Here is an 18102-nt window from a genome sequence, read left to right as displayed (position 1 = left end):
AATAAAGCATACATTGAATGTATCCATGCACACGGCCACAATCTTCCCTCAGCAGCGTGCCATGCATATTAATGGTGCAGTGTGCCTAAGGGAGATTTTGCGACATGCAACCTTACAGAACAACATGGATAATGAATCCATGTAACACTAATGGCACACCCACATACCTGTCAGCCCATTACCCTGACCGAAAGGAGTATAAGAAATATGACCGGAACTGTGTTTGCAAATATTTCACTAATTTGGAATTAATCCTATACTTAGCTCTACGCAGCCATACATCAGACATACCAGACATTTAAAAATAGAAACTGGATGCTTTCAAGTGTTTTAGCTGTGCAGTGCCTAGCACCACGCAAACCGATGCAGCGAAGCTGCACTATGCTTATGCATCTTTACAGTATATATAAAGCTAGGTGAGCTCCCTTCACTACTGTTGTGGCGAGATAGGTTGAGTGATGACTTATAGTGTACTAGGTCCCAGATTTAAGCCTGGGCAGTGATACCTTTTATATATACTGCTGTGAAACATCCGTTCACTTTAAATTCAGTTATCATTATATTTAGAAAAGATGCGCAGTGCTAAGCATCGCTTAAACATGAGTAACATTTTGCCCTGTTTGCGTATTGCTAAGCATTGCTTAAACCTTGGGGTTTCATGTTTGGGTGATGCTAAGCGATGCAGCATGTTTTTGAAAGTTTCAGTGTGATGCACAATGGTGGGAATGCATCCTATTTAAAGGACAATTGGCAGGAATTGTTCAGTACTCCTTGGAGCCTAATCTTGTGTGTGGGTATGGCTGCTGTAGGGGAAGGAGTGCACTTTCGGGCAGAGTGTTGGGATGTTCAGGAGTCTAGGATTTTTATTGGACTCCTGGTATAGCAACATGGACCCTGGCTGCTGCAGGAGAACTTTGTTGGGTCAGAATGCAAGACTGAGGCTTGGGATAGTTTGGCCAGGGACCTGACCAGTGCAACTGGTATCCCCCATACTGGTGAGCAGTGAAGTCACCAGTATGATGACCTACAATGAAGGAAGATGGGTACTTTGAAACAGTGGATCCAAGAGGCACAGGTGAGGAATACCTCACTCATCTGTAAGTATGTTTTTTAGTAATTTATAAATATACAAAACACCAAAAGCTCTACAAGAAAAGACCAATAATCCAAAAAATGGTCGGAAGCAGGTCCACAAAGTAGGTGTACGGAAATCTATCAGCTCACAATGAGGCACCAGGCTCAACAGATACTAATAACATGAATTTTATTACAAAGCAAACGCCAACAATGTGTAACACTCGTTTTCATCAAAAGTATGACTTCATCAGACAAAGCGATCAAAGGAACCCACAGGTTTAAATACTCAAGAGCTAATCACACAAATTGACAATTAAGTTGGTAGACCAAATTTATTCTTATTTTTTATTTTTATATTATTACATTTGTTTGGTGTAAAGACAGAACAAAAATTAGTTTTATATACAAGAAATATGATTACATTATTTCTAAATATTTTTAGATAGCATTTTTATTGTTGTTTCTAATTGTTGAAGAATCAACTGTTATGGTATGGTTACAACTTTAGAAAGTATCTCTGTGATTTTAAAATTTGGTCTACCAACTTAATTGTCAATTTGTGTGATTAGCTCTTGAGTATTTAAACCTGTGGGTTCCTTTGATCGCTTTGTCTGATGAAGTCATACTTTTGATGAAAACGAGTGTTACACATTGTTGGCGTTTGCTTTGTAATAAAATTCATGTTATAAATATACAAACTGACTCTGTGCAAAACTGGTATGCATAATGGTATCCCTTTCCTACCACAGCTGCAGAATAGGGGGCTTGTTACGTGCAGTCTCATGCAAGGCATTTGACCAGGATGAGGCAAGCACATGGTATGTAAGAAAATCAATAAAGTAATAAATGAATATATTAGTTAATAATAAAATAAAAAATACAGATATTGCACTCTTAACAGTCATGTATGAAATACCTAGGACATTATAGACATTCATTAACATGTCAGTGCATATCTGAACTGTAAAAGCAAGTAAGCATGCAATACTGTGTACCATTACTTAATGTTGCTGAATACCCAGATTAACAGTCAGTGTTGTAGTCCACTCATTGTCAGAAATATTCTTTTGATTGCAGTCAACAACTGATTAGGGTAAGCATGTATGTTAATAGAAGACAGAGGCAGCTATCCATGTATGTAAATGCAATATATGAAACAACATGAATCAATAAAGTGTAAAAGGAGACAGTGCTGTGATAATGTTGTTTTTCAAATAAAATGTTCAGTATTACTGTAGTCACTGCTTGTGGGTTCTAATTCCACACCAGCCAACTGAAAAAATTGTGCTGTTTTCAATATTGTTTTAGCATTTCATCAATAAACATAACCACGATTACATGTGAAGTGCACACCCATAGACCTGTGCCTTGAATGTCCAGATGTCAAGTGTAATGAGTGAACATGGACATACCTCTCAACTGTCACGATTTTTGCAGAATGTACTGAATATTGCCCCATATGTGTGGTCTGTTTGGTATATGATCTTGTTTTACTGGCCAATCTCTATCACATTGGTGAGGATCAATGGCAGAAAAAAAATGTCAGACCTCTGAATTGCAGATATCAGATATCTCTCTAAATGTATTTTAATGGCAAGTCTGTTATCTGAACACCTTGCTGCTATTGTAAGAGAACCCTATGTAAGAATGCTCCCTGTTGTTGTGCCTTTGTTCCACCATTATGTATGGCTTTGGCATAATGTCTTATGCTAAGAAATTGAGAGGTACATATGTGGAATATCATATATCCAATATAAGCAGCTTTGAATGACTACTGGATGCAATATGATCTGAACTATAGTGTGTGTATGAGGAACAGGATAGTATTTCAAATAATAAATGTCATAGCAGTCAGTAGTGTTACAAGAAAAATCTAGCATATCTAAAAATACTTACTTGTGGTATGTTTTGTTATATTATCTGTGAAGTTACTATGTTCTCCTTTCTTCTCTCTTTGCAAGTGCATAGTTGTTGCTGCTAAAGGAATAGACAGCTATGGTTCTTTCTTACACCCTTCCTGCCCATTCCTACCTGCTATCTCCCCAAGTTTCTTTTCTTTAAAGAATCATTGCGCAATGCTGCACTATGCGCAGCATTGCTAAGGTAAGCTAAATGGCAGTGTATTATTACATGTATGTGAAAGCATAATAATCACATTCAAAAGTTCATGTATGCCCTATTTTGGACTGGGTACCATCTGAGTTGAACAATAGCATATCAATCTGCCAAGCAACATAGCCAGTTAATTAGTACAGGTGTTGTAAGCAAAAGATAGTAATTGTCATTTTCTCGCCACTAAGCATGTTTACCAGATGCTGTGCATAGTGCCACATCTTTCAAAAATCTGCTAAAAGGTTAATGGGAAAACAGGAATTTAACTGGGAATCTGGTAAAGAAATACATCATTATAAAGCCATTCACATGGTAATAGATGTAAGTGAGGTGTGTAACAGCAGTTTAGTGTATCTGTATCCGTATTATCTGTACAACATAAAAATATGCCTGCTGTAACACTGACTCTGTAGCTCAATCTGTGAAATGCTTTGAAAACTTTTATTTTTGGTTCACATGGTCCTGGGTTCAAATACAGCTGTGTCTGGCATTTAAAATACATGCATGTGTACATCATCATTATAAATTGTGATATGTATGACTGTGTCATCACCAATTTATCCAGCCAATGCAGTACAGATGGAATGTCTGCTTCTAAATAATGGAGGTTAAAGGCCTACAGATAGGAACAAATTTGACCATTGCTATTACAACCCTAGAAAGTGCCTAGATTGTCAAGTTATGCATTAGCATGAATTCCCAGAGAAATTTGAAATATATAATTTAAATGTGGCCCAGTAATTCCAGACTGCAGTTCACAATGATTTGCCAGTGATATTCTAGACAACCACAGGTGTAAAAGTAACAGACATATATGAGAGTCATGCTAGAAGCAAGGGTTGCCAGCACACATGTTCCAGATGACTAGCATTACACATGAGTTGGCAGTTGTTAAAGTGGTTGGCATAATGGTTAATGTACCCCCTACCTTGTTCTAGCACACACCAAGCATGTTGTCTTTTACTCTGTTAATGATACCTTTGGCTAACATACTTACCTTAAACACATACCTTAATTCCAGTGGATGAGTTTTCTCAGTCTCACTCTGGCTGTTAGTCAAGGTTGCCACAGGTCCCACAGTTACTCTTCTGTGTTGCTGAAATGCAAAGTCTTCACCCTCTCTGAATATGCCTATTTCCAGCAGCTTCAGCTTGTAGCACACACATCTGTATGTAAAAATTGGCTGCTACATTCTCTCTGTGCTGACTTTGTATCTTTACCCCATAAATTTTCACCCCAACTTATCACCAATTTATCCAGCCAATGTAGTACAGATGGAATGTCTGCTTCTAAATAATGGAGGTTAAAGGCCTACAGATAGGAACAAATTTGATTATTGCTATTACAACCCTAGAAAGTGCCTAGATTGTCAAGTTATGCATTAGCATGAATTCCCAGAGAAATTTGAAATATATAATTTAAATATGGCCCAGTAATTCCAGACTGCAGTTCACAATGATTTGCTAGTGATATTCTAGACAAACACAGGTGTAAAAGTAACAGACATATATGAGAGTCATGCTAGAAGCACGGGTTGCCAGCACACATGTTCCAGATGACTAGCATTACACATGAGTTGGCAGTTGTTAAAGTGGTTGGCATAATGGTTAATGTACCCCCTACCTTGTTCTAGCATACACCAAGCATGTTGTCTTTTACTCTGTTAATTATACCTTTGGCTAACATACTTACCTTAAACACATACTCAAGGTTGCCACAGGTCCCACAGTTACTCTTCTGTGTTGCGGTCCTGCAAATTCTTCACCCTCTCTGAATATGCCTATTTCCAGCAGCTTCAGACTGTAGCACACACATCTATATGGAAAAGTTGGCTGCTACATTCTCTCTGTGCTGACTTTGTACCTTTACCCCATAAATGTTTACCCCAACATATAAGAAAGGGGTTGGAATCTACATTGAGGCCTTATATATTGTTGAGTAGTTGCATGGGATTGGCTGATTATACTGCAAATCAGTTGTGTAGGCTGCATTTAGCATTTCTGAAGCACAGATTGGTTCAGATGCAATCAACTGCTAATGAGAACCATCATAAAAGGCAGACTTCTAGCTAGACAATCCAGTGTGGATGATAGTTACTTCTTATGTCTAACTCGTTGACACATTTCTTGTAGAGCAGTAGCTTTCATCTCCATCAGGTATGTATCCATTTTGTTTCTTCCATGATGTATATGTTTGAATATACTTAGGAGAATGTGGATTACATCAGTAAGCCTTTGTTAGAACTGCACTCATGACATGGCATTGACCTCCAGCCCTGTTAGACATACAGAGGATATACAGCACACCAAGGGTATAATGCTATGTGATAACATGTACACACATCCCCTGGGTACTTCCTTTGATAGCGATTGTAATAGTGCTGCTTTGTTGGCACTATTGTTTATATTTCTTGTTTTGTGGGACAATATTTCCTGCAATGGGGACACTACACTACTGCTGTGTTGGGTGTGTGACCATACGTGAGTATCTGATATAGCACAAATAGGAATATATCACTATTGCTACCATCCTAGTTGCATCCACACCCTTTGTATTTTTGGCCCACTGTTGAATATGAGATGTGTAATCAAGCGGTGAATCCTTTTGCTGCTGTATCTCTACATAGTTTATTCGTACAAATGTGATCCTTATACGTGTTCTCATTTCTTAGTATTTCGGTAAATGTTATGCATGCACATTGCAGGTCACCATTTTCTGAGGCAGAAAATGGCCTCATCACTGAAGCATTGCAACAACATCATCAGGTCATGCTGTCCCAAGGGAGGGCAAATAGGTCAGAACTTGTAGCCCTGTAGGATGAACTGGTGCACAACATGAATGCTGTGGGTCATCAAAATTGTAACTACAAGAAGGTGTGACACTGCCAGACATGATCAATACAACAAGGGGGCACACAACTGATGTGACCAGGGATCATCAGGTCACAGGTGGTGGGCCTGCAGCAGAACATCCTCTCACAGCCACAGAGGAATTTGTGGCAAACCTTGCTACACAGAACAGCTCCCAGACATCCATCAGCCAATATGTTGTGGACGTGGGTGCCACCCATTTCTCTCAAGAGGAGCTAACAGATCTACTTAGTTAGATCAGCAGTAGAATACTGTTGCATTCATCCTGTCAAGGTATATATAGTTTTACATGGGTGGCAGGTGTATTTTTTTTGGGGGGGGGGAGTAAGTTAGCTGCAGTTTTAAGCTCATGTAGAGATTGTCACCTACATACCTTTTAACACTGCAGTTACTGTAGATATGAGATTATTGGACATATTAACCCCTGTTATACTGTAACATGTGGTGCTGTTGCTATTGCCTCTCCCTCCACTTTTTTTCAGGTCTGTTAGGAATTGGATGAAGCTGTGCTCCTGCTGCTGGCAAGCAGAAAACTGTTACGTCAGAGATGTAGATATAGTTCAAAGTATTAGCTAAAGTGTCATCCAGCCCTGTTGGCTGGATTGATGTATTGTCTGCATAATTGTCAACTGTACAGATATTTTCCGAATGTCCACAGTTTAGACTCATACCTCTGCCTTGTAGGTATGACCATAGTGATTGACTTGAAAACTATTGCCAGGGGATTAATGTTTGCCATAACCGTCAAATGTACAGATTTTTGCAGAATGTCCACAGTGTACATAATTTATTTTTTGCTCATAAGAGTGTTGTTTTCTGAATATTTATTTCCAAATCATTACAGTTTGGGGTTAGAAAATAATATCCACGTGTCCTACTCTGTGAGGTTGGGAGGTAGACAAGTCTGTAATAGTGACAGCAGTGTATACAGCTTAACATGTATAGCACCATAGTACTGCAGAGCATAGTAGTGCAGGTATTAATGTAATGCTTTTTCCTTTTTATCACAGGTGACCAGGGAGGTTGGTCTTTGTCCCCTTCACAACCTGATGTCAGTGTCTCTTCAGACTCTGATGATGATGGTGGCCAAAGTGAGGCACACCTAGGGGTTGCAGATGCTGAATCAGACACAGAGGTTTACAACCCTTGTCCACCCTCATTATCACTGTACACAGCCAGCATGCCTATGCATACCCAGTCCCATGAGGCCACAGATATTGGACAGTTGGAGGGTTGGGATATTAAACAGGGAAGTGTGGCTACTGTGGCTTCAGTGACTGTAACCAATGGCCATAGCCAAACTGTTGGTGAGCTTCCACACAGGGGATTGATAGGGGTACTCATAGGAGGCCTGCTGTCCATTCCACCACCTGTTGCAGGTGTCTTATCACATGTTACTCTGTGTATGTTTAGGGCCATCATGGAGGCACGGGCATGTTCAGAAAGAAACTCCCAACGAATGCTCAGGGTTATGGATGCAGCACAGTCTGACATCCATGACTGCCTCCACCATGTTACTTATATCATTTGACTAATACAGTAGAAAGAGGTAGGTCTGAGACAGATCGCACACTATCTGTCTTGAAATGCACATTGTATGTGATGGAATGTCTGATTGGAGTTGAGCATCGGCCTCATGGGCATAGGTCAACAACTACATCTGCTGAGAGTCAAAGTGGCATTGCCCAATCAAGCTCCCATAGTGGCAGTACACACAATGCTCCAGAGGGGAATGTGCTGTCCACACCAAGACATAGCAGGCCATGGCCTTAGGGTCCAGGGCATTCCTGTGAAGGACACATGCCCAGCAGATATCAGTCACCTTCAGGTAATAGCACAGCATCTGACCTTGGGCATGGAGGTGCCAGTGCAACTCCTGACAGAGCCAGTTCTCATGTTTGGAGGTAGAGACAATGAACTGTCAGCTCTATCATGCACAGCTCACAGCTGTCCAACATACAGACATGTAGGGCTACCACTGATCTTGGTTGTGTTCATGCAGACACTCACATACCAATGTCACATTTAAGGCACCTACAGACACACACGCAACATTTCCATGGTCTATCTTGCCTGCTTCTGTTGCTTACTCACACACATGCTTGCCAACCTATTAGGTCAGTTTAGGCCTCCTGCACCCCTAGACAACACCCTGTGCAAGTGATAGTAACTGTGCCACATCCCCATCATCTTTCTCATGGATGCAGCAAAAATAAAGCTATGTGTCTGATGCACAGGGTTACTATCTACATTACTATGAATTCCTTTCATCTATTGGTACTGTTGACATGCTACTTGTATTGGTCATTTACAGATATTGTATTTTGCCATTTATACTGTGGATAGCATAATAATTTGTGTATGTTAAAATGGATGCTGTTGTAAGGGCTGTGGAGTCACACAATGAAATGCGTCTCATGGTAATATCTACATTTCTCTTTCAGGATTGTGTAGGACACACCTATGGGTACACATCTACAATCAACCCATCAACATCAGAGCACAGGATTGAATGTCAGCACAGAAGACAATTGTCATTGGTTTGGGTTGGGAGGGAGGCCTAATGGTTAAGGTATTTGCCTTGCAAACACAAGGTGCAGGGTTTGAGTCTCACAAGGGATAATTGGCTAGGCTTAAAATGGCTCGCAAGGGCAGTTAGCCTAGTACTAACCTATGAACCTATGAATCAGACAGGTAATACAGTATAGGTTCATAGGTGTTTACTAAGCTAATAAACACAAGGGATTTTTTAAGCCTAACCATGCATCCCATATCTCTGACAAGTTTTGATACCCTTGATAAGTGTAAACATGGGTGTAGGAGATGAAACATTTACAAGCAGGGGCCTGAGAGATGAACCATTTACAGTTTGCATATGTCCATTACAGACATAGTTCCCAAACCAGGGGTGAATTTCTTGTTCCCCATCCAATTGTCCAAGCTGCACTTGAATTGAGTTAGGAAGGAACTCTACTTCACATGGAGGAGGAGCCTGTTCCATAGAGGGGGTAGTCTTTGGGTTACATGCATGTCTCTCCAGCAGGTCCTATTTATATCACAGGTAAGGTGTAAGTCTTTAGAATGGGTAATTCTGGTGCTGTTTGCTTTGTGGATATGCAGGAGGTCCAGAGTGGTGTCTGAGAATGCCCTGTATGCCAGGCATAGATCTCTCCTCAAAAGCCTGTAGGAGACAGAATGCAGGGATAGGGCCTTGACACAGTCTGCATAGGACATTTTACTTACGCCGTGTATTGGTTTAGTGAGGAACCTCTGTGGACGTTCCAATTGTTGGATATGGCTGGTTAGGCACATACCAAAGGGGGCATTGTACTCAATGATAGGCCTGATGAATGCCGAATAAAGTGGAACAATGACTTCCTTGGACAGATGCCATACCTTTGTTTATAAGTTGCACAGCATAGAATGACTTCCTAAATACTGTAGACATGTGACAGTTAAAGGCTAGATTACTATCTATGTGTGTACCTAAGTCCCTGACTACTGGGTCAACTGTTAGAGGTTTGTTGTCAATATGATAGTTAGTATGGGTGGATGACTTCTCAAAAGATAGCATTATGCATTTCTTGGCATTTAGTTTTAGTCCATGACTCTAACACCAGCTGTATGTCTGTGTCAGCCCCTCCTGAAGAACATTTGTGTCAGTGTAGGATTCAATGACAGCTCATAATTTGAAATCATCTGCACATTCAAACAGCCAGAGACCACTTATATTGGCTTTGACCTCAGAGAAGTAAATGCCAAAAAGGAGCAGTCCAGGGACTGATACCTGAGGGACTCCACTTGTGACTGGCCTCTTTGTAGAGGTGAACTCCCCAGTTCTAGCTTCCTGGGTCCTGTCTCTGAGCCAGTTGGCTATCCACAGGGTGACATATGAGTTTGTGCCTAACCTCTTGAGTTTGTCAACAATGTCTGATTGGGGTAAATTGTCAAATGCCTTGTCAGGTCAAGGTAGGCAGTGTCAAACATTTTTCCTTCATACATTGCTTTTGTTACCGTGTCAAAGAAGTCCACCAGGTTTAGTAGGCATGATCTGCCCTTGATGAAACTAAACTGGGTTAAGTCCCTTGTCTGGAGGTGTGCTATGATAATTCTGTCCATGACTTTACATATAGGATTAGTGAGACTTATGGGTCTATACACCTCTTGAACTGGTATCTGAAATCAAACTACTAGGAGTCCAAATCAATGACAAGCTTAAATTCGATTCCCATCTACTACTAAACATAAAAAAACCCACCAAAAACTTGGCATGCTCTACCGACACAATCGATACCTCACCTCAGCTACTAAGCTCACTCTCTCTACCACATTTCTCTTACCCTCCCTTCTCTATGGTGCCCCTCTTTTAACAAACCTACAATCATCTCTCAAAACAAAACTGTCTTCTTGTTATAATAAAATAGCCAGATTCGCCACTAGCAACAAATCTTCAACCCATCATTGTGCACCTCTCCACAAACTAAATTGGCTTGAGCTTCCCAACTACCTCTCCTATACTCAGCTCAGCTATGCACACAAACTCATTTTCCAGCCATCCCTCTGTCCCTCCCTCTCTACTACCTTTAAAATACACCACACACAAAGACTTCTCAGATCTACAAATCAAAACCTAATAGAAGTCTACAGACCCCTTTGCCCCTCAGGACAAAACCTCCTGTCTTTTCCCTAGCACACCTATGGAACTCCCTCCCTTCCTCCATTCGTACCATCACTAGCCTCCGTACCTTTAAAAAATCACTCCACTCCCACCTAACATCCACATAGGAATGCTCCTGCTCCCACCCCACATAATCATTCTCCAGTTCCTACAGTCTTCCATCTCATAAATTCATTTTTGAAGCTAGTAATCAACTTCTTAATTGTACCTAGCTAACCAAAATCCTTTTGCATCTATCTACTTACTTCCTAATCCTACTTGAACAATGTTCTCCTTCAAAAAAAAAATTGTATTTTTGATTGTAACCTCACTATTTTTGTTCTGTCTTGTAATCAGAAATTGTTTGAAATGTAAATCTCTGTAATCTTTGTGTAATCTGTGTTGGAGCTTTTCTCCCCAGGACTTCATTGAAAACGGGTTATTTTGGCCCAATGGACTATCCTGGTTAACCAACTTCAAATAAATAAATAAATAAATAAAAGATGGATGGCTGTTGCTGTTCTCCATTCATGAGGCATGAAGCCTGTCTGGAGGCTACAGTTTAATAGTAATTCCAGAGGCTCAGATTTTCATGTTTCATGGTATTTAGAAGGTATCGTGGGATACTGTCTGGGTCCATTGATGCAGTGTTCTTGGTGTTAGAGAGAGCATTAAAGACCTGTTGATAGTAGGAGGAGTTATATTTGATGGTATTTCCTGAGGGAATTCTAAAGGGGACAGAGAGGTAAAGCTGGAGCTGAATTTATCGGCCATGAGATTTACTATATCTTCTGGCTCATTATAGGTGGCTCCATTTACAATGTGCTCTGCACACAAGTCTGTTTTGTCTTTGAAGCTGAGGACACAGCTAAGGTATACTTTGTGGTTGTCCTTGGTCTGGGAGGCCAAACTTACCTCAACTTTGGCTTTGGTAGACTTTATTTGTCTTCTGAGTTTTTTTGTTTAGTTTGATGAGAGTGCTTTTATCCTGCTGTGCACTGCACCTCCTAAGTTTTGCCATGATTTTCTTCCTTCTATTATACAGACTGTTGATTCTGTCATTCCACCAGGGTGGGTTGTTTATTTATTTATTTGTTTATTTTATTTATTTATTTATTGGCATTTGATTACTGGGAAAGTCCATTGGGCCAGGATAAGCTCATTTTTGGTGGAGGCCTGGGGAAAAAAGCTCCAAATTATAATCAAACTTACATAAAACATAAACATTGCATAAAATGCACATAAAACTTAGATAAAAGTATCCAAAAAAGAAAAGTTTCAAGGGGAAATCAAGAACATTGCAGGAAGAAAAAAGAAAAAAAAGACGAAAAAAAAATTACAAAAATCACAGAAGAAATTTAAATTTACATGAAAATTATACATAAAAGGTAAATGTGATAAGACATTAAACTAACAGAAAAGTTAAACATGGTCAAAGCACAGGCAATAATATCATGACAGAATGGTTAAAATATTATATAAATGAATGCACTAAACTATGCCAAGGTGCATTACTTAAAGTAAACAATATGAGCATATACTTATATATATATATATATATATATATATATATATATATATATATATATATTTATATAAAACATAGGAAGGCATAAGCGGTGAAGTTAGTAATACATGGTAGAGAAGGAAAGAGGAAAGAAAAAAAAAGAAAGAAGAGAGGCGGAGGAGGGAAAAGTAAGTTGGATGCACAGTAAACAACAGAGAGAGAGAGAGAGATAGGTGAGAAGGAAGAGGAATGAAGTAGAAAAAAAAGCAGAAGAGAGGGAAAGTGAAGGGGAAAGGGGGCAGTGAGTTAATAGGAAGCAAGAGGTGGAATTAAGAAGTTATAGTTCATTAGGAATTATCAGGAAAACAAAGTATTGGAGCAGCAACTAGAATATAAACAGATTAGGGTATTTAATAGATTAAGTAATGGCAGAGGAGGGAGTTGAGCAGTAACACGTAATTGGAGAGGAGCTGATTGTGCAGCGCAGCTTTAAAGTTGTGGAAGTTTTGTTGTATGCAGATAAAGGAAAGTAGAGTATTCCATTTTCTGGCAATGTTCTAAGAGTGTAATAATTGGCCTGTGGGTAGTTTAGGTTTATGAACTTGAAGATGTTGTTGTTCAGATCGCAGGGGTCTAATGGGGTTGAAAAGGGTGAGTAGGGAAGCACAGAGCAGTCTTGTGGTTTATAAACAAATTTATGTGTAATGTTGAGCTGAAGGAGTAGTAGATAGTGAGGGAATTCAAGCCATTGTAATTCTTTTAAGGAAATGCAGTCGTGAGTAGAATGATGACTGTCTGTAGCAAATTTAGCTATTTTGTTATAGCATGTTTCTAATTCTGATTTCAAGGAAGACTGCAAGTTAGTTAGTAAAGGTACACCATAGGTTAGAGAGGATAATAGGTAAGTTAGTGATAATACTGGGATGGAGAGGAACTTATTGTGTCTATAGAGCAACCCTAGTTTTTTATGGGTCCTGTACATATTATTTTGAATGTGCAGATCAAATCTGAGGTTACCATTGATTATTACTCCTAGCAATTTAGTGTGGGTTACTAGCTCAGTCTTTGTAGAGTTAGGCGAGAATATATCGAGGTCAGTTTTATTGATAGCAAAATTTCTCTTGGGTGTACAGATCATAAGTTTAGTTTTTTGGGGATTTAAAGAAAGGTGATTATTGTAAAGTCAAGTCTCTGCAGTGGTAAATGCTGTTTGAGTATTTTGCTGTAAAATTTTGTATTGGGTGTAGAGCAGACTGTAGTGGAGTCATCTCCACTCTGGACTAGGGAGCCTGCAGGATAGCTTGGTTTAAACTGTTGATAAAAATCTTAAACAGTAATGGGCCTAAAATTGAACCTTGGGGTACACCTGTAGGGTTGTGAAGGTAAGGGGAAATGGAATGTTGCCATTTGACATGATGCACTCTGTTGGAGAGAGAACTTTTGAAAAAAATAAGTGACTGGGTTGTTTTTGCCCACATTTTTTCTAGAATTTTAGAGATGGGGAAAGTATAGCATGGGGTCAGAAGTTGGAGATGTTGGTTCATAGACCACCTTTATGAAGAGGAAGAATGATTGCTTTTTTTCCCAAAGGTCAAGGACATGAGATTCTTGGATAGATCTGTTAATAGGTATGCTAATGGGCTAGGCCACTGCATCAGCAGGGAATTCTATCAGCTGAGTTTGAACAGGGTTTTAACTTCAAAATGAGTTTTTTGATGAAACTGGTGGAGATGGGAGAGAGGTTGAATTCTGGCTGGGAGGATTGTTGTGCGCAGTTAGACGAGGGGGTTGATGCTTGAAGTAGTATGATTCAAAGTATTCGAGGTATTATGATAGTTTTGAGGTAAGGAGTGTGGCAGGGGAGAAGGAGAAGAGGAGCTTGTGGGAATAGTATTATTATTATTACTATTATTATTATTATTATTATTATTATTATTATTATTATAGTATTACTTGGGAGAGGTAAAGAAAAAGAAGCAATAATGTTAGTAATGGTGTCAATAAAGTAGGAGTTAAAGATTCTAGCTATTTCATCAGGAGGCATGTCAGGTTGTGACAGGAATTGGGTTTAATGCCAGGGTGTAAAAGATTATGGATGGAAGATCAGAACATTTTTGGGTTATTTTTCTATTAGTTTGCTGGTTCCAGAAGTACTGCTGTTTGTCTTTAGAGATGAGATTTTTAGCTTGGTTTCAGAGCTGTTTGCAATGAATGAGGTCGGATGGATACTTAGATTTAGGCCAGAGTTTCCATATGTTGTCCCTATTAGTCATAATTTCTTTGCTAGCTTTCGTTAACAAGGGGGCATGGTTGTTTTTGATTCTTTTGGTTCTGGTAGGAGCTAGACTGGCCAAGATATTTAGGAAGGTATCCAGGACTTCATCAGAACTTCATTGTTCCCAATCAAATGCTTTTATGCACAAAGGGTGTCACATGACACCTTAACTGAAGCCAATAAAGCTTTTAATTTCAAAAAACTGCTGACCGATATCATATCATTCAAATCAGAAGAGACAGAGGCATTGCACCTAATTTGCCACCTCAATTCTTTGTACTCCAAGAATACATTGGTGGGGCCTCTTCTCAATCCCAAAACAACATGGTCTATGGCCATGAAATTAAAAAAAAATGTGAAGGGTTATCCTTAACTCATTCACTCCAAAGGAGCTCAGGAAGTTTGTACTGTAACGTCCAGTGGGCAGAGCCTAAACTTTTTGGCAGAATCAAATTATAACCTTACATTTCAAACAAATGTTCTTATCTCTGGAACCATGGGGGTTATGAAAGAAGAATAAATGGCAAACTATTTAGCACAAACTATTTTTATTGTGGTATTATTCTTTAGGTTCTAGGTTTTAAACTGAATTTTATAAGTCACAGTAAACTGAGTAACTATTACATTTGTAATATTTTGTAAACAACTTACAATTTTCTCAGCAACCACTCGAGTTACATACATACTGCCAGCCGCATTTTATTCATCTAGCTGAGAGCTTTCATATGAGGCTAACAAGTTCTTTCTGTATTACTTGGTTGTTGAGATATTTAGAAAAATGTGAAGTTGTGATTCAGTTAAAATTTTATGCTAAGAAATTAATTTTTTTTGTTTTCTTTTTTGTGGTCATGAAAACAATTTTAGTGATTTTCAAGAATGTAAGAGGCCTAGTGTGTGTAACCCCCCCCCCCCCTTTGCATCCCATTGTCAATATATTTGAGTGTATGTGTGAAGGGGAAATCAGGAAGTTGATAAAAGCCCCATGCAAACATCCTTCCAATTTAAGCCAGCAAGAATGGGTGCTGTAACAGGCAGGTTAGAGTGATAAAACCCAATAAAGGTGGAGGCCTGGGTATTATGGGATGCAACGATTACATCAACAAAATGTTGACATTACTTTACACCGAAACTTATGAAATGAATATTGCTTATCATGACATTGATTTGTTGTTAGAAAATCTACTTATTAATGAGGAAATTAGTACAGAAGAATATGAGTTCCTTAAGGGTGCATACCCTAGGGTCCCCACCATGTTTGGCATCCCTAAGATCCACAAAAATATTGTGGATCTCCCCTTAAGACCTATAGTGGATGCCATCGTCATCTTTCGGCTTTTCCTGTTAGGGGTCGCCACAGTGGATCATCTGTTTCCATTTTTTCCTGTCCTCTGCATCTTGCTCTGTCACACCAGCCGCCTGCATGTCCTCTCTCACCACATCCATAAACCTTATATTAGGCCTTCCTCTTTTCCTCTTACCTGGCAGCTCCATCCTTAGCATCTTTTTCACAATATACCCAGCATTCCTCTTCAGCACATGTTCAAACCAACATAATCTCACCTCTCTTTCTTTTGTCTCCAAACTATCCAACCTGAGCTGACCCTCTAATATACTGATTCCTAATCCTGTCCATCCTAGTCACACCCAGTGCAAATCTTAACATCTTTAACTCTGCCACATCCAGCTCTGACTCCTGCCTTTTTGTCAATGCCACCACCTCCAACCCATATAACATAGCTGGTCTCACTACCCTCTTGTAGACCTTCCCTTTCACTCTTACTGGTACCCGTCTGTCACAAGTCACTCCTGACACTCTTCTCTACCCATTCCACCCTGCCTATACTCTCTTCTTCACCTCTCTTCCACACTCACCATTACTCTGAACTGTTGATCCCAAGTACTTAAACTCATCCAGCTTTACCAACTCTACTCCCTGCATCCTCACCATTCCTCTACCCTCCCTCCCATTTACACACATATATTCCATCTTAGCCCTGCTGACCTTCATTCCTCTCCTCTCTAGAGCATATCTCCACCTCTCCAGGGTCTCCTCAACCTGGTCCCTACTCTCACTACAGATCACAATGTCATCTGCAAACATCATAGTCCACCAGGCCTCCTGTCTAATCTCATCTGTCAACCTGTCCATCACCACTGCAAATAGGAAAGGGCTCAGAGCTGATCCTTGATATAATCCCACCTCCACCTTAAATTTATCTGTCACTCAAACCGCAGACCTCACCACTGTCACACTACCCTCGTACATATCCTGTACCACTCTTACATACTTCTCTGACACTCCTGACTTCCTCATACAGTACCACAACTCCTCTCTAGGCACCCTGTCATATGTTTCTCTAAATCCACAGACACAATGCAACTCCTTCTGACCTTCTCTGTACTTCTCCATCAACACTCTCAGAGCAAACATCGCATCTCTAGTGCTCTTTCGCGGCATGAAACCATACTGCTGTTCACTAATCATCACGTCCCTTCTTAACCTAGCTTCCACTACTCTTTTCCATAACTTCATGCTGTGACTGATCAGTTTAATCCCTCTGTAGTTACTACAGCTCTGCACATCACCCTTATTCTTAAAAATTGGTACCAAAACACTTTTTCTCCATTCCTCAGGCATCCTCTCACTTTCCAAGATTTCATTAAACAATCTATTTAAAAACTCCACTGCCATTTCACCTAAACACCTCCATGCTTCCACAGGTATGTCATCGGGACCAACAGCCTTTCCGTTCTTCATCCTCTTCATAGCTATTCTTACTTCCTTCTTGCTAATCCACTGCACTTCATGATTCACTATCCACCCATCATCCAACCTTCTCTCCCTCTCATTCTCTTCATTCATCAACCCCTCAAAGTAGTCTTTCCATCTGCTCAACACACTCTCCTTGCTTGTGAGTACATTTCCCTCATTATCCTTTATCACCCTTACCTGCTGCACATCTTTACTAGCTCGGTCCCTCTGTCTAGCCAATCGGTACAGGTCTTTTCTCCCTCCTTAGTGTCCAACCTTTCATACAACTCTTCATATGCCTTAATCTTAGCCTTTGCCACCTCTCTCTTTGCCATGCACCTCATCTCCTCATACTCCTGTCTACTTTCTTCATCTCTCTGACAATCCCACTTCTTCTTTGCCAACCTCTTTCTCTGTATACGCTCCTGTACTTCTTCATTCCACCACCAGGTCTCCTTGTCCTCCTTCCTCTTTCCAGATGTCACACCAAGCACCTTTCTAGCCATCTCTCTTACTAGCTCTGCTGTAATTATCCAGCTATTCAGTAACTCTTCACTGCCACCCTGTGCCTGTCTTAACTCTTCCCTGAACATCACCTCACAAGCATTTGATCCTTGGTGCTGCCCTCACACTAATCCTCCTCTTCTTGATCACCAGTGTCATCCTACAAACCACCATCCTATGCTACCTAACTACACTTTCCCCTGCCACCACTTTACAGTCTACAATCTCCTTCAGATTGGCCCTTCTACATAAGATATAATCCACCTGTGTGCATCTTCCTCCACTCTTGTATGTCTCCCTATGCTCCTCCCTCTTGTTAAAATATGTATTCATCACTGCCATGTCCAT

Source organism: Protopterus annectens, chromosome 3.part1 (genome assembly GCF_019279795.1).
Source record: "Protopterus annectens isolate FY-2018-M chromosome 3.part1, PAN1.0, whole genome shotgun sequence".
NCBI lineage: Eukaryota > Metazoa > Chordata > Ceratodontiformes > Protopteridae > Protopterus > Protopterus annectens.
This window is presented reverse-complemented; position numbering follows the sequence as displayed.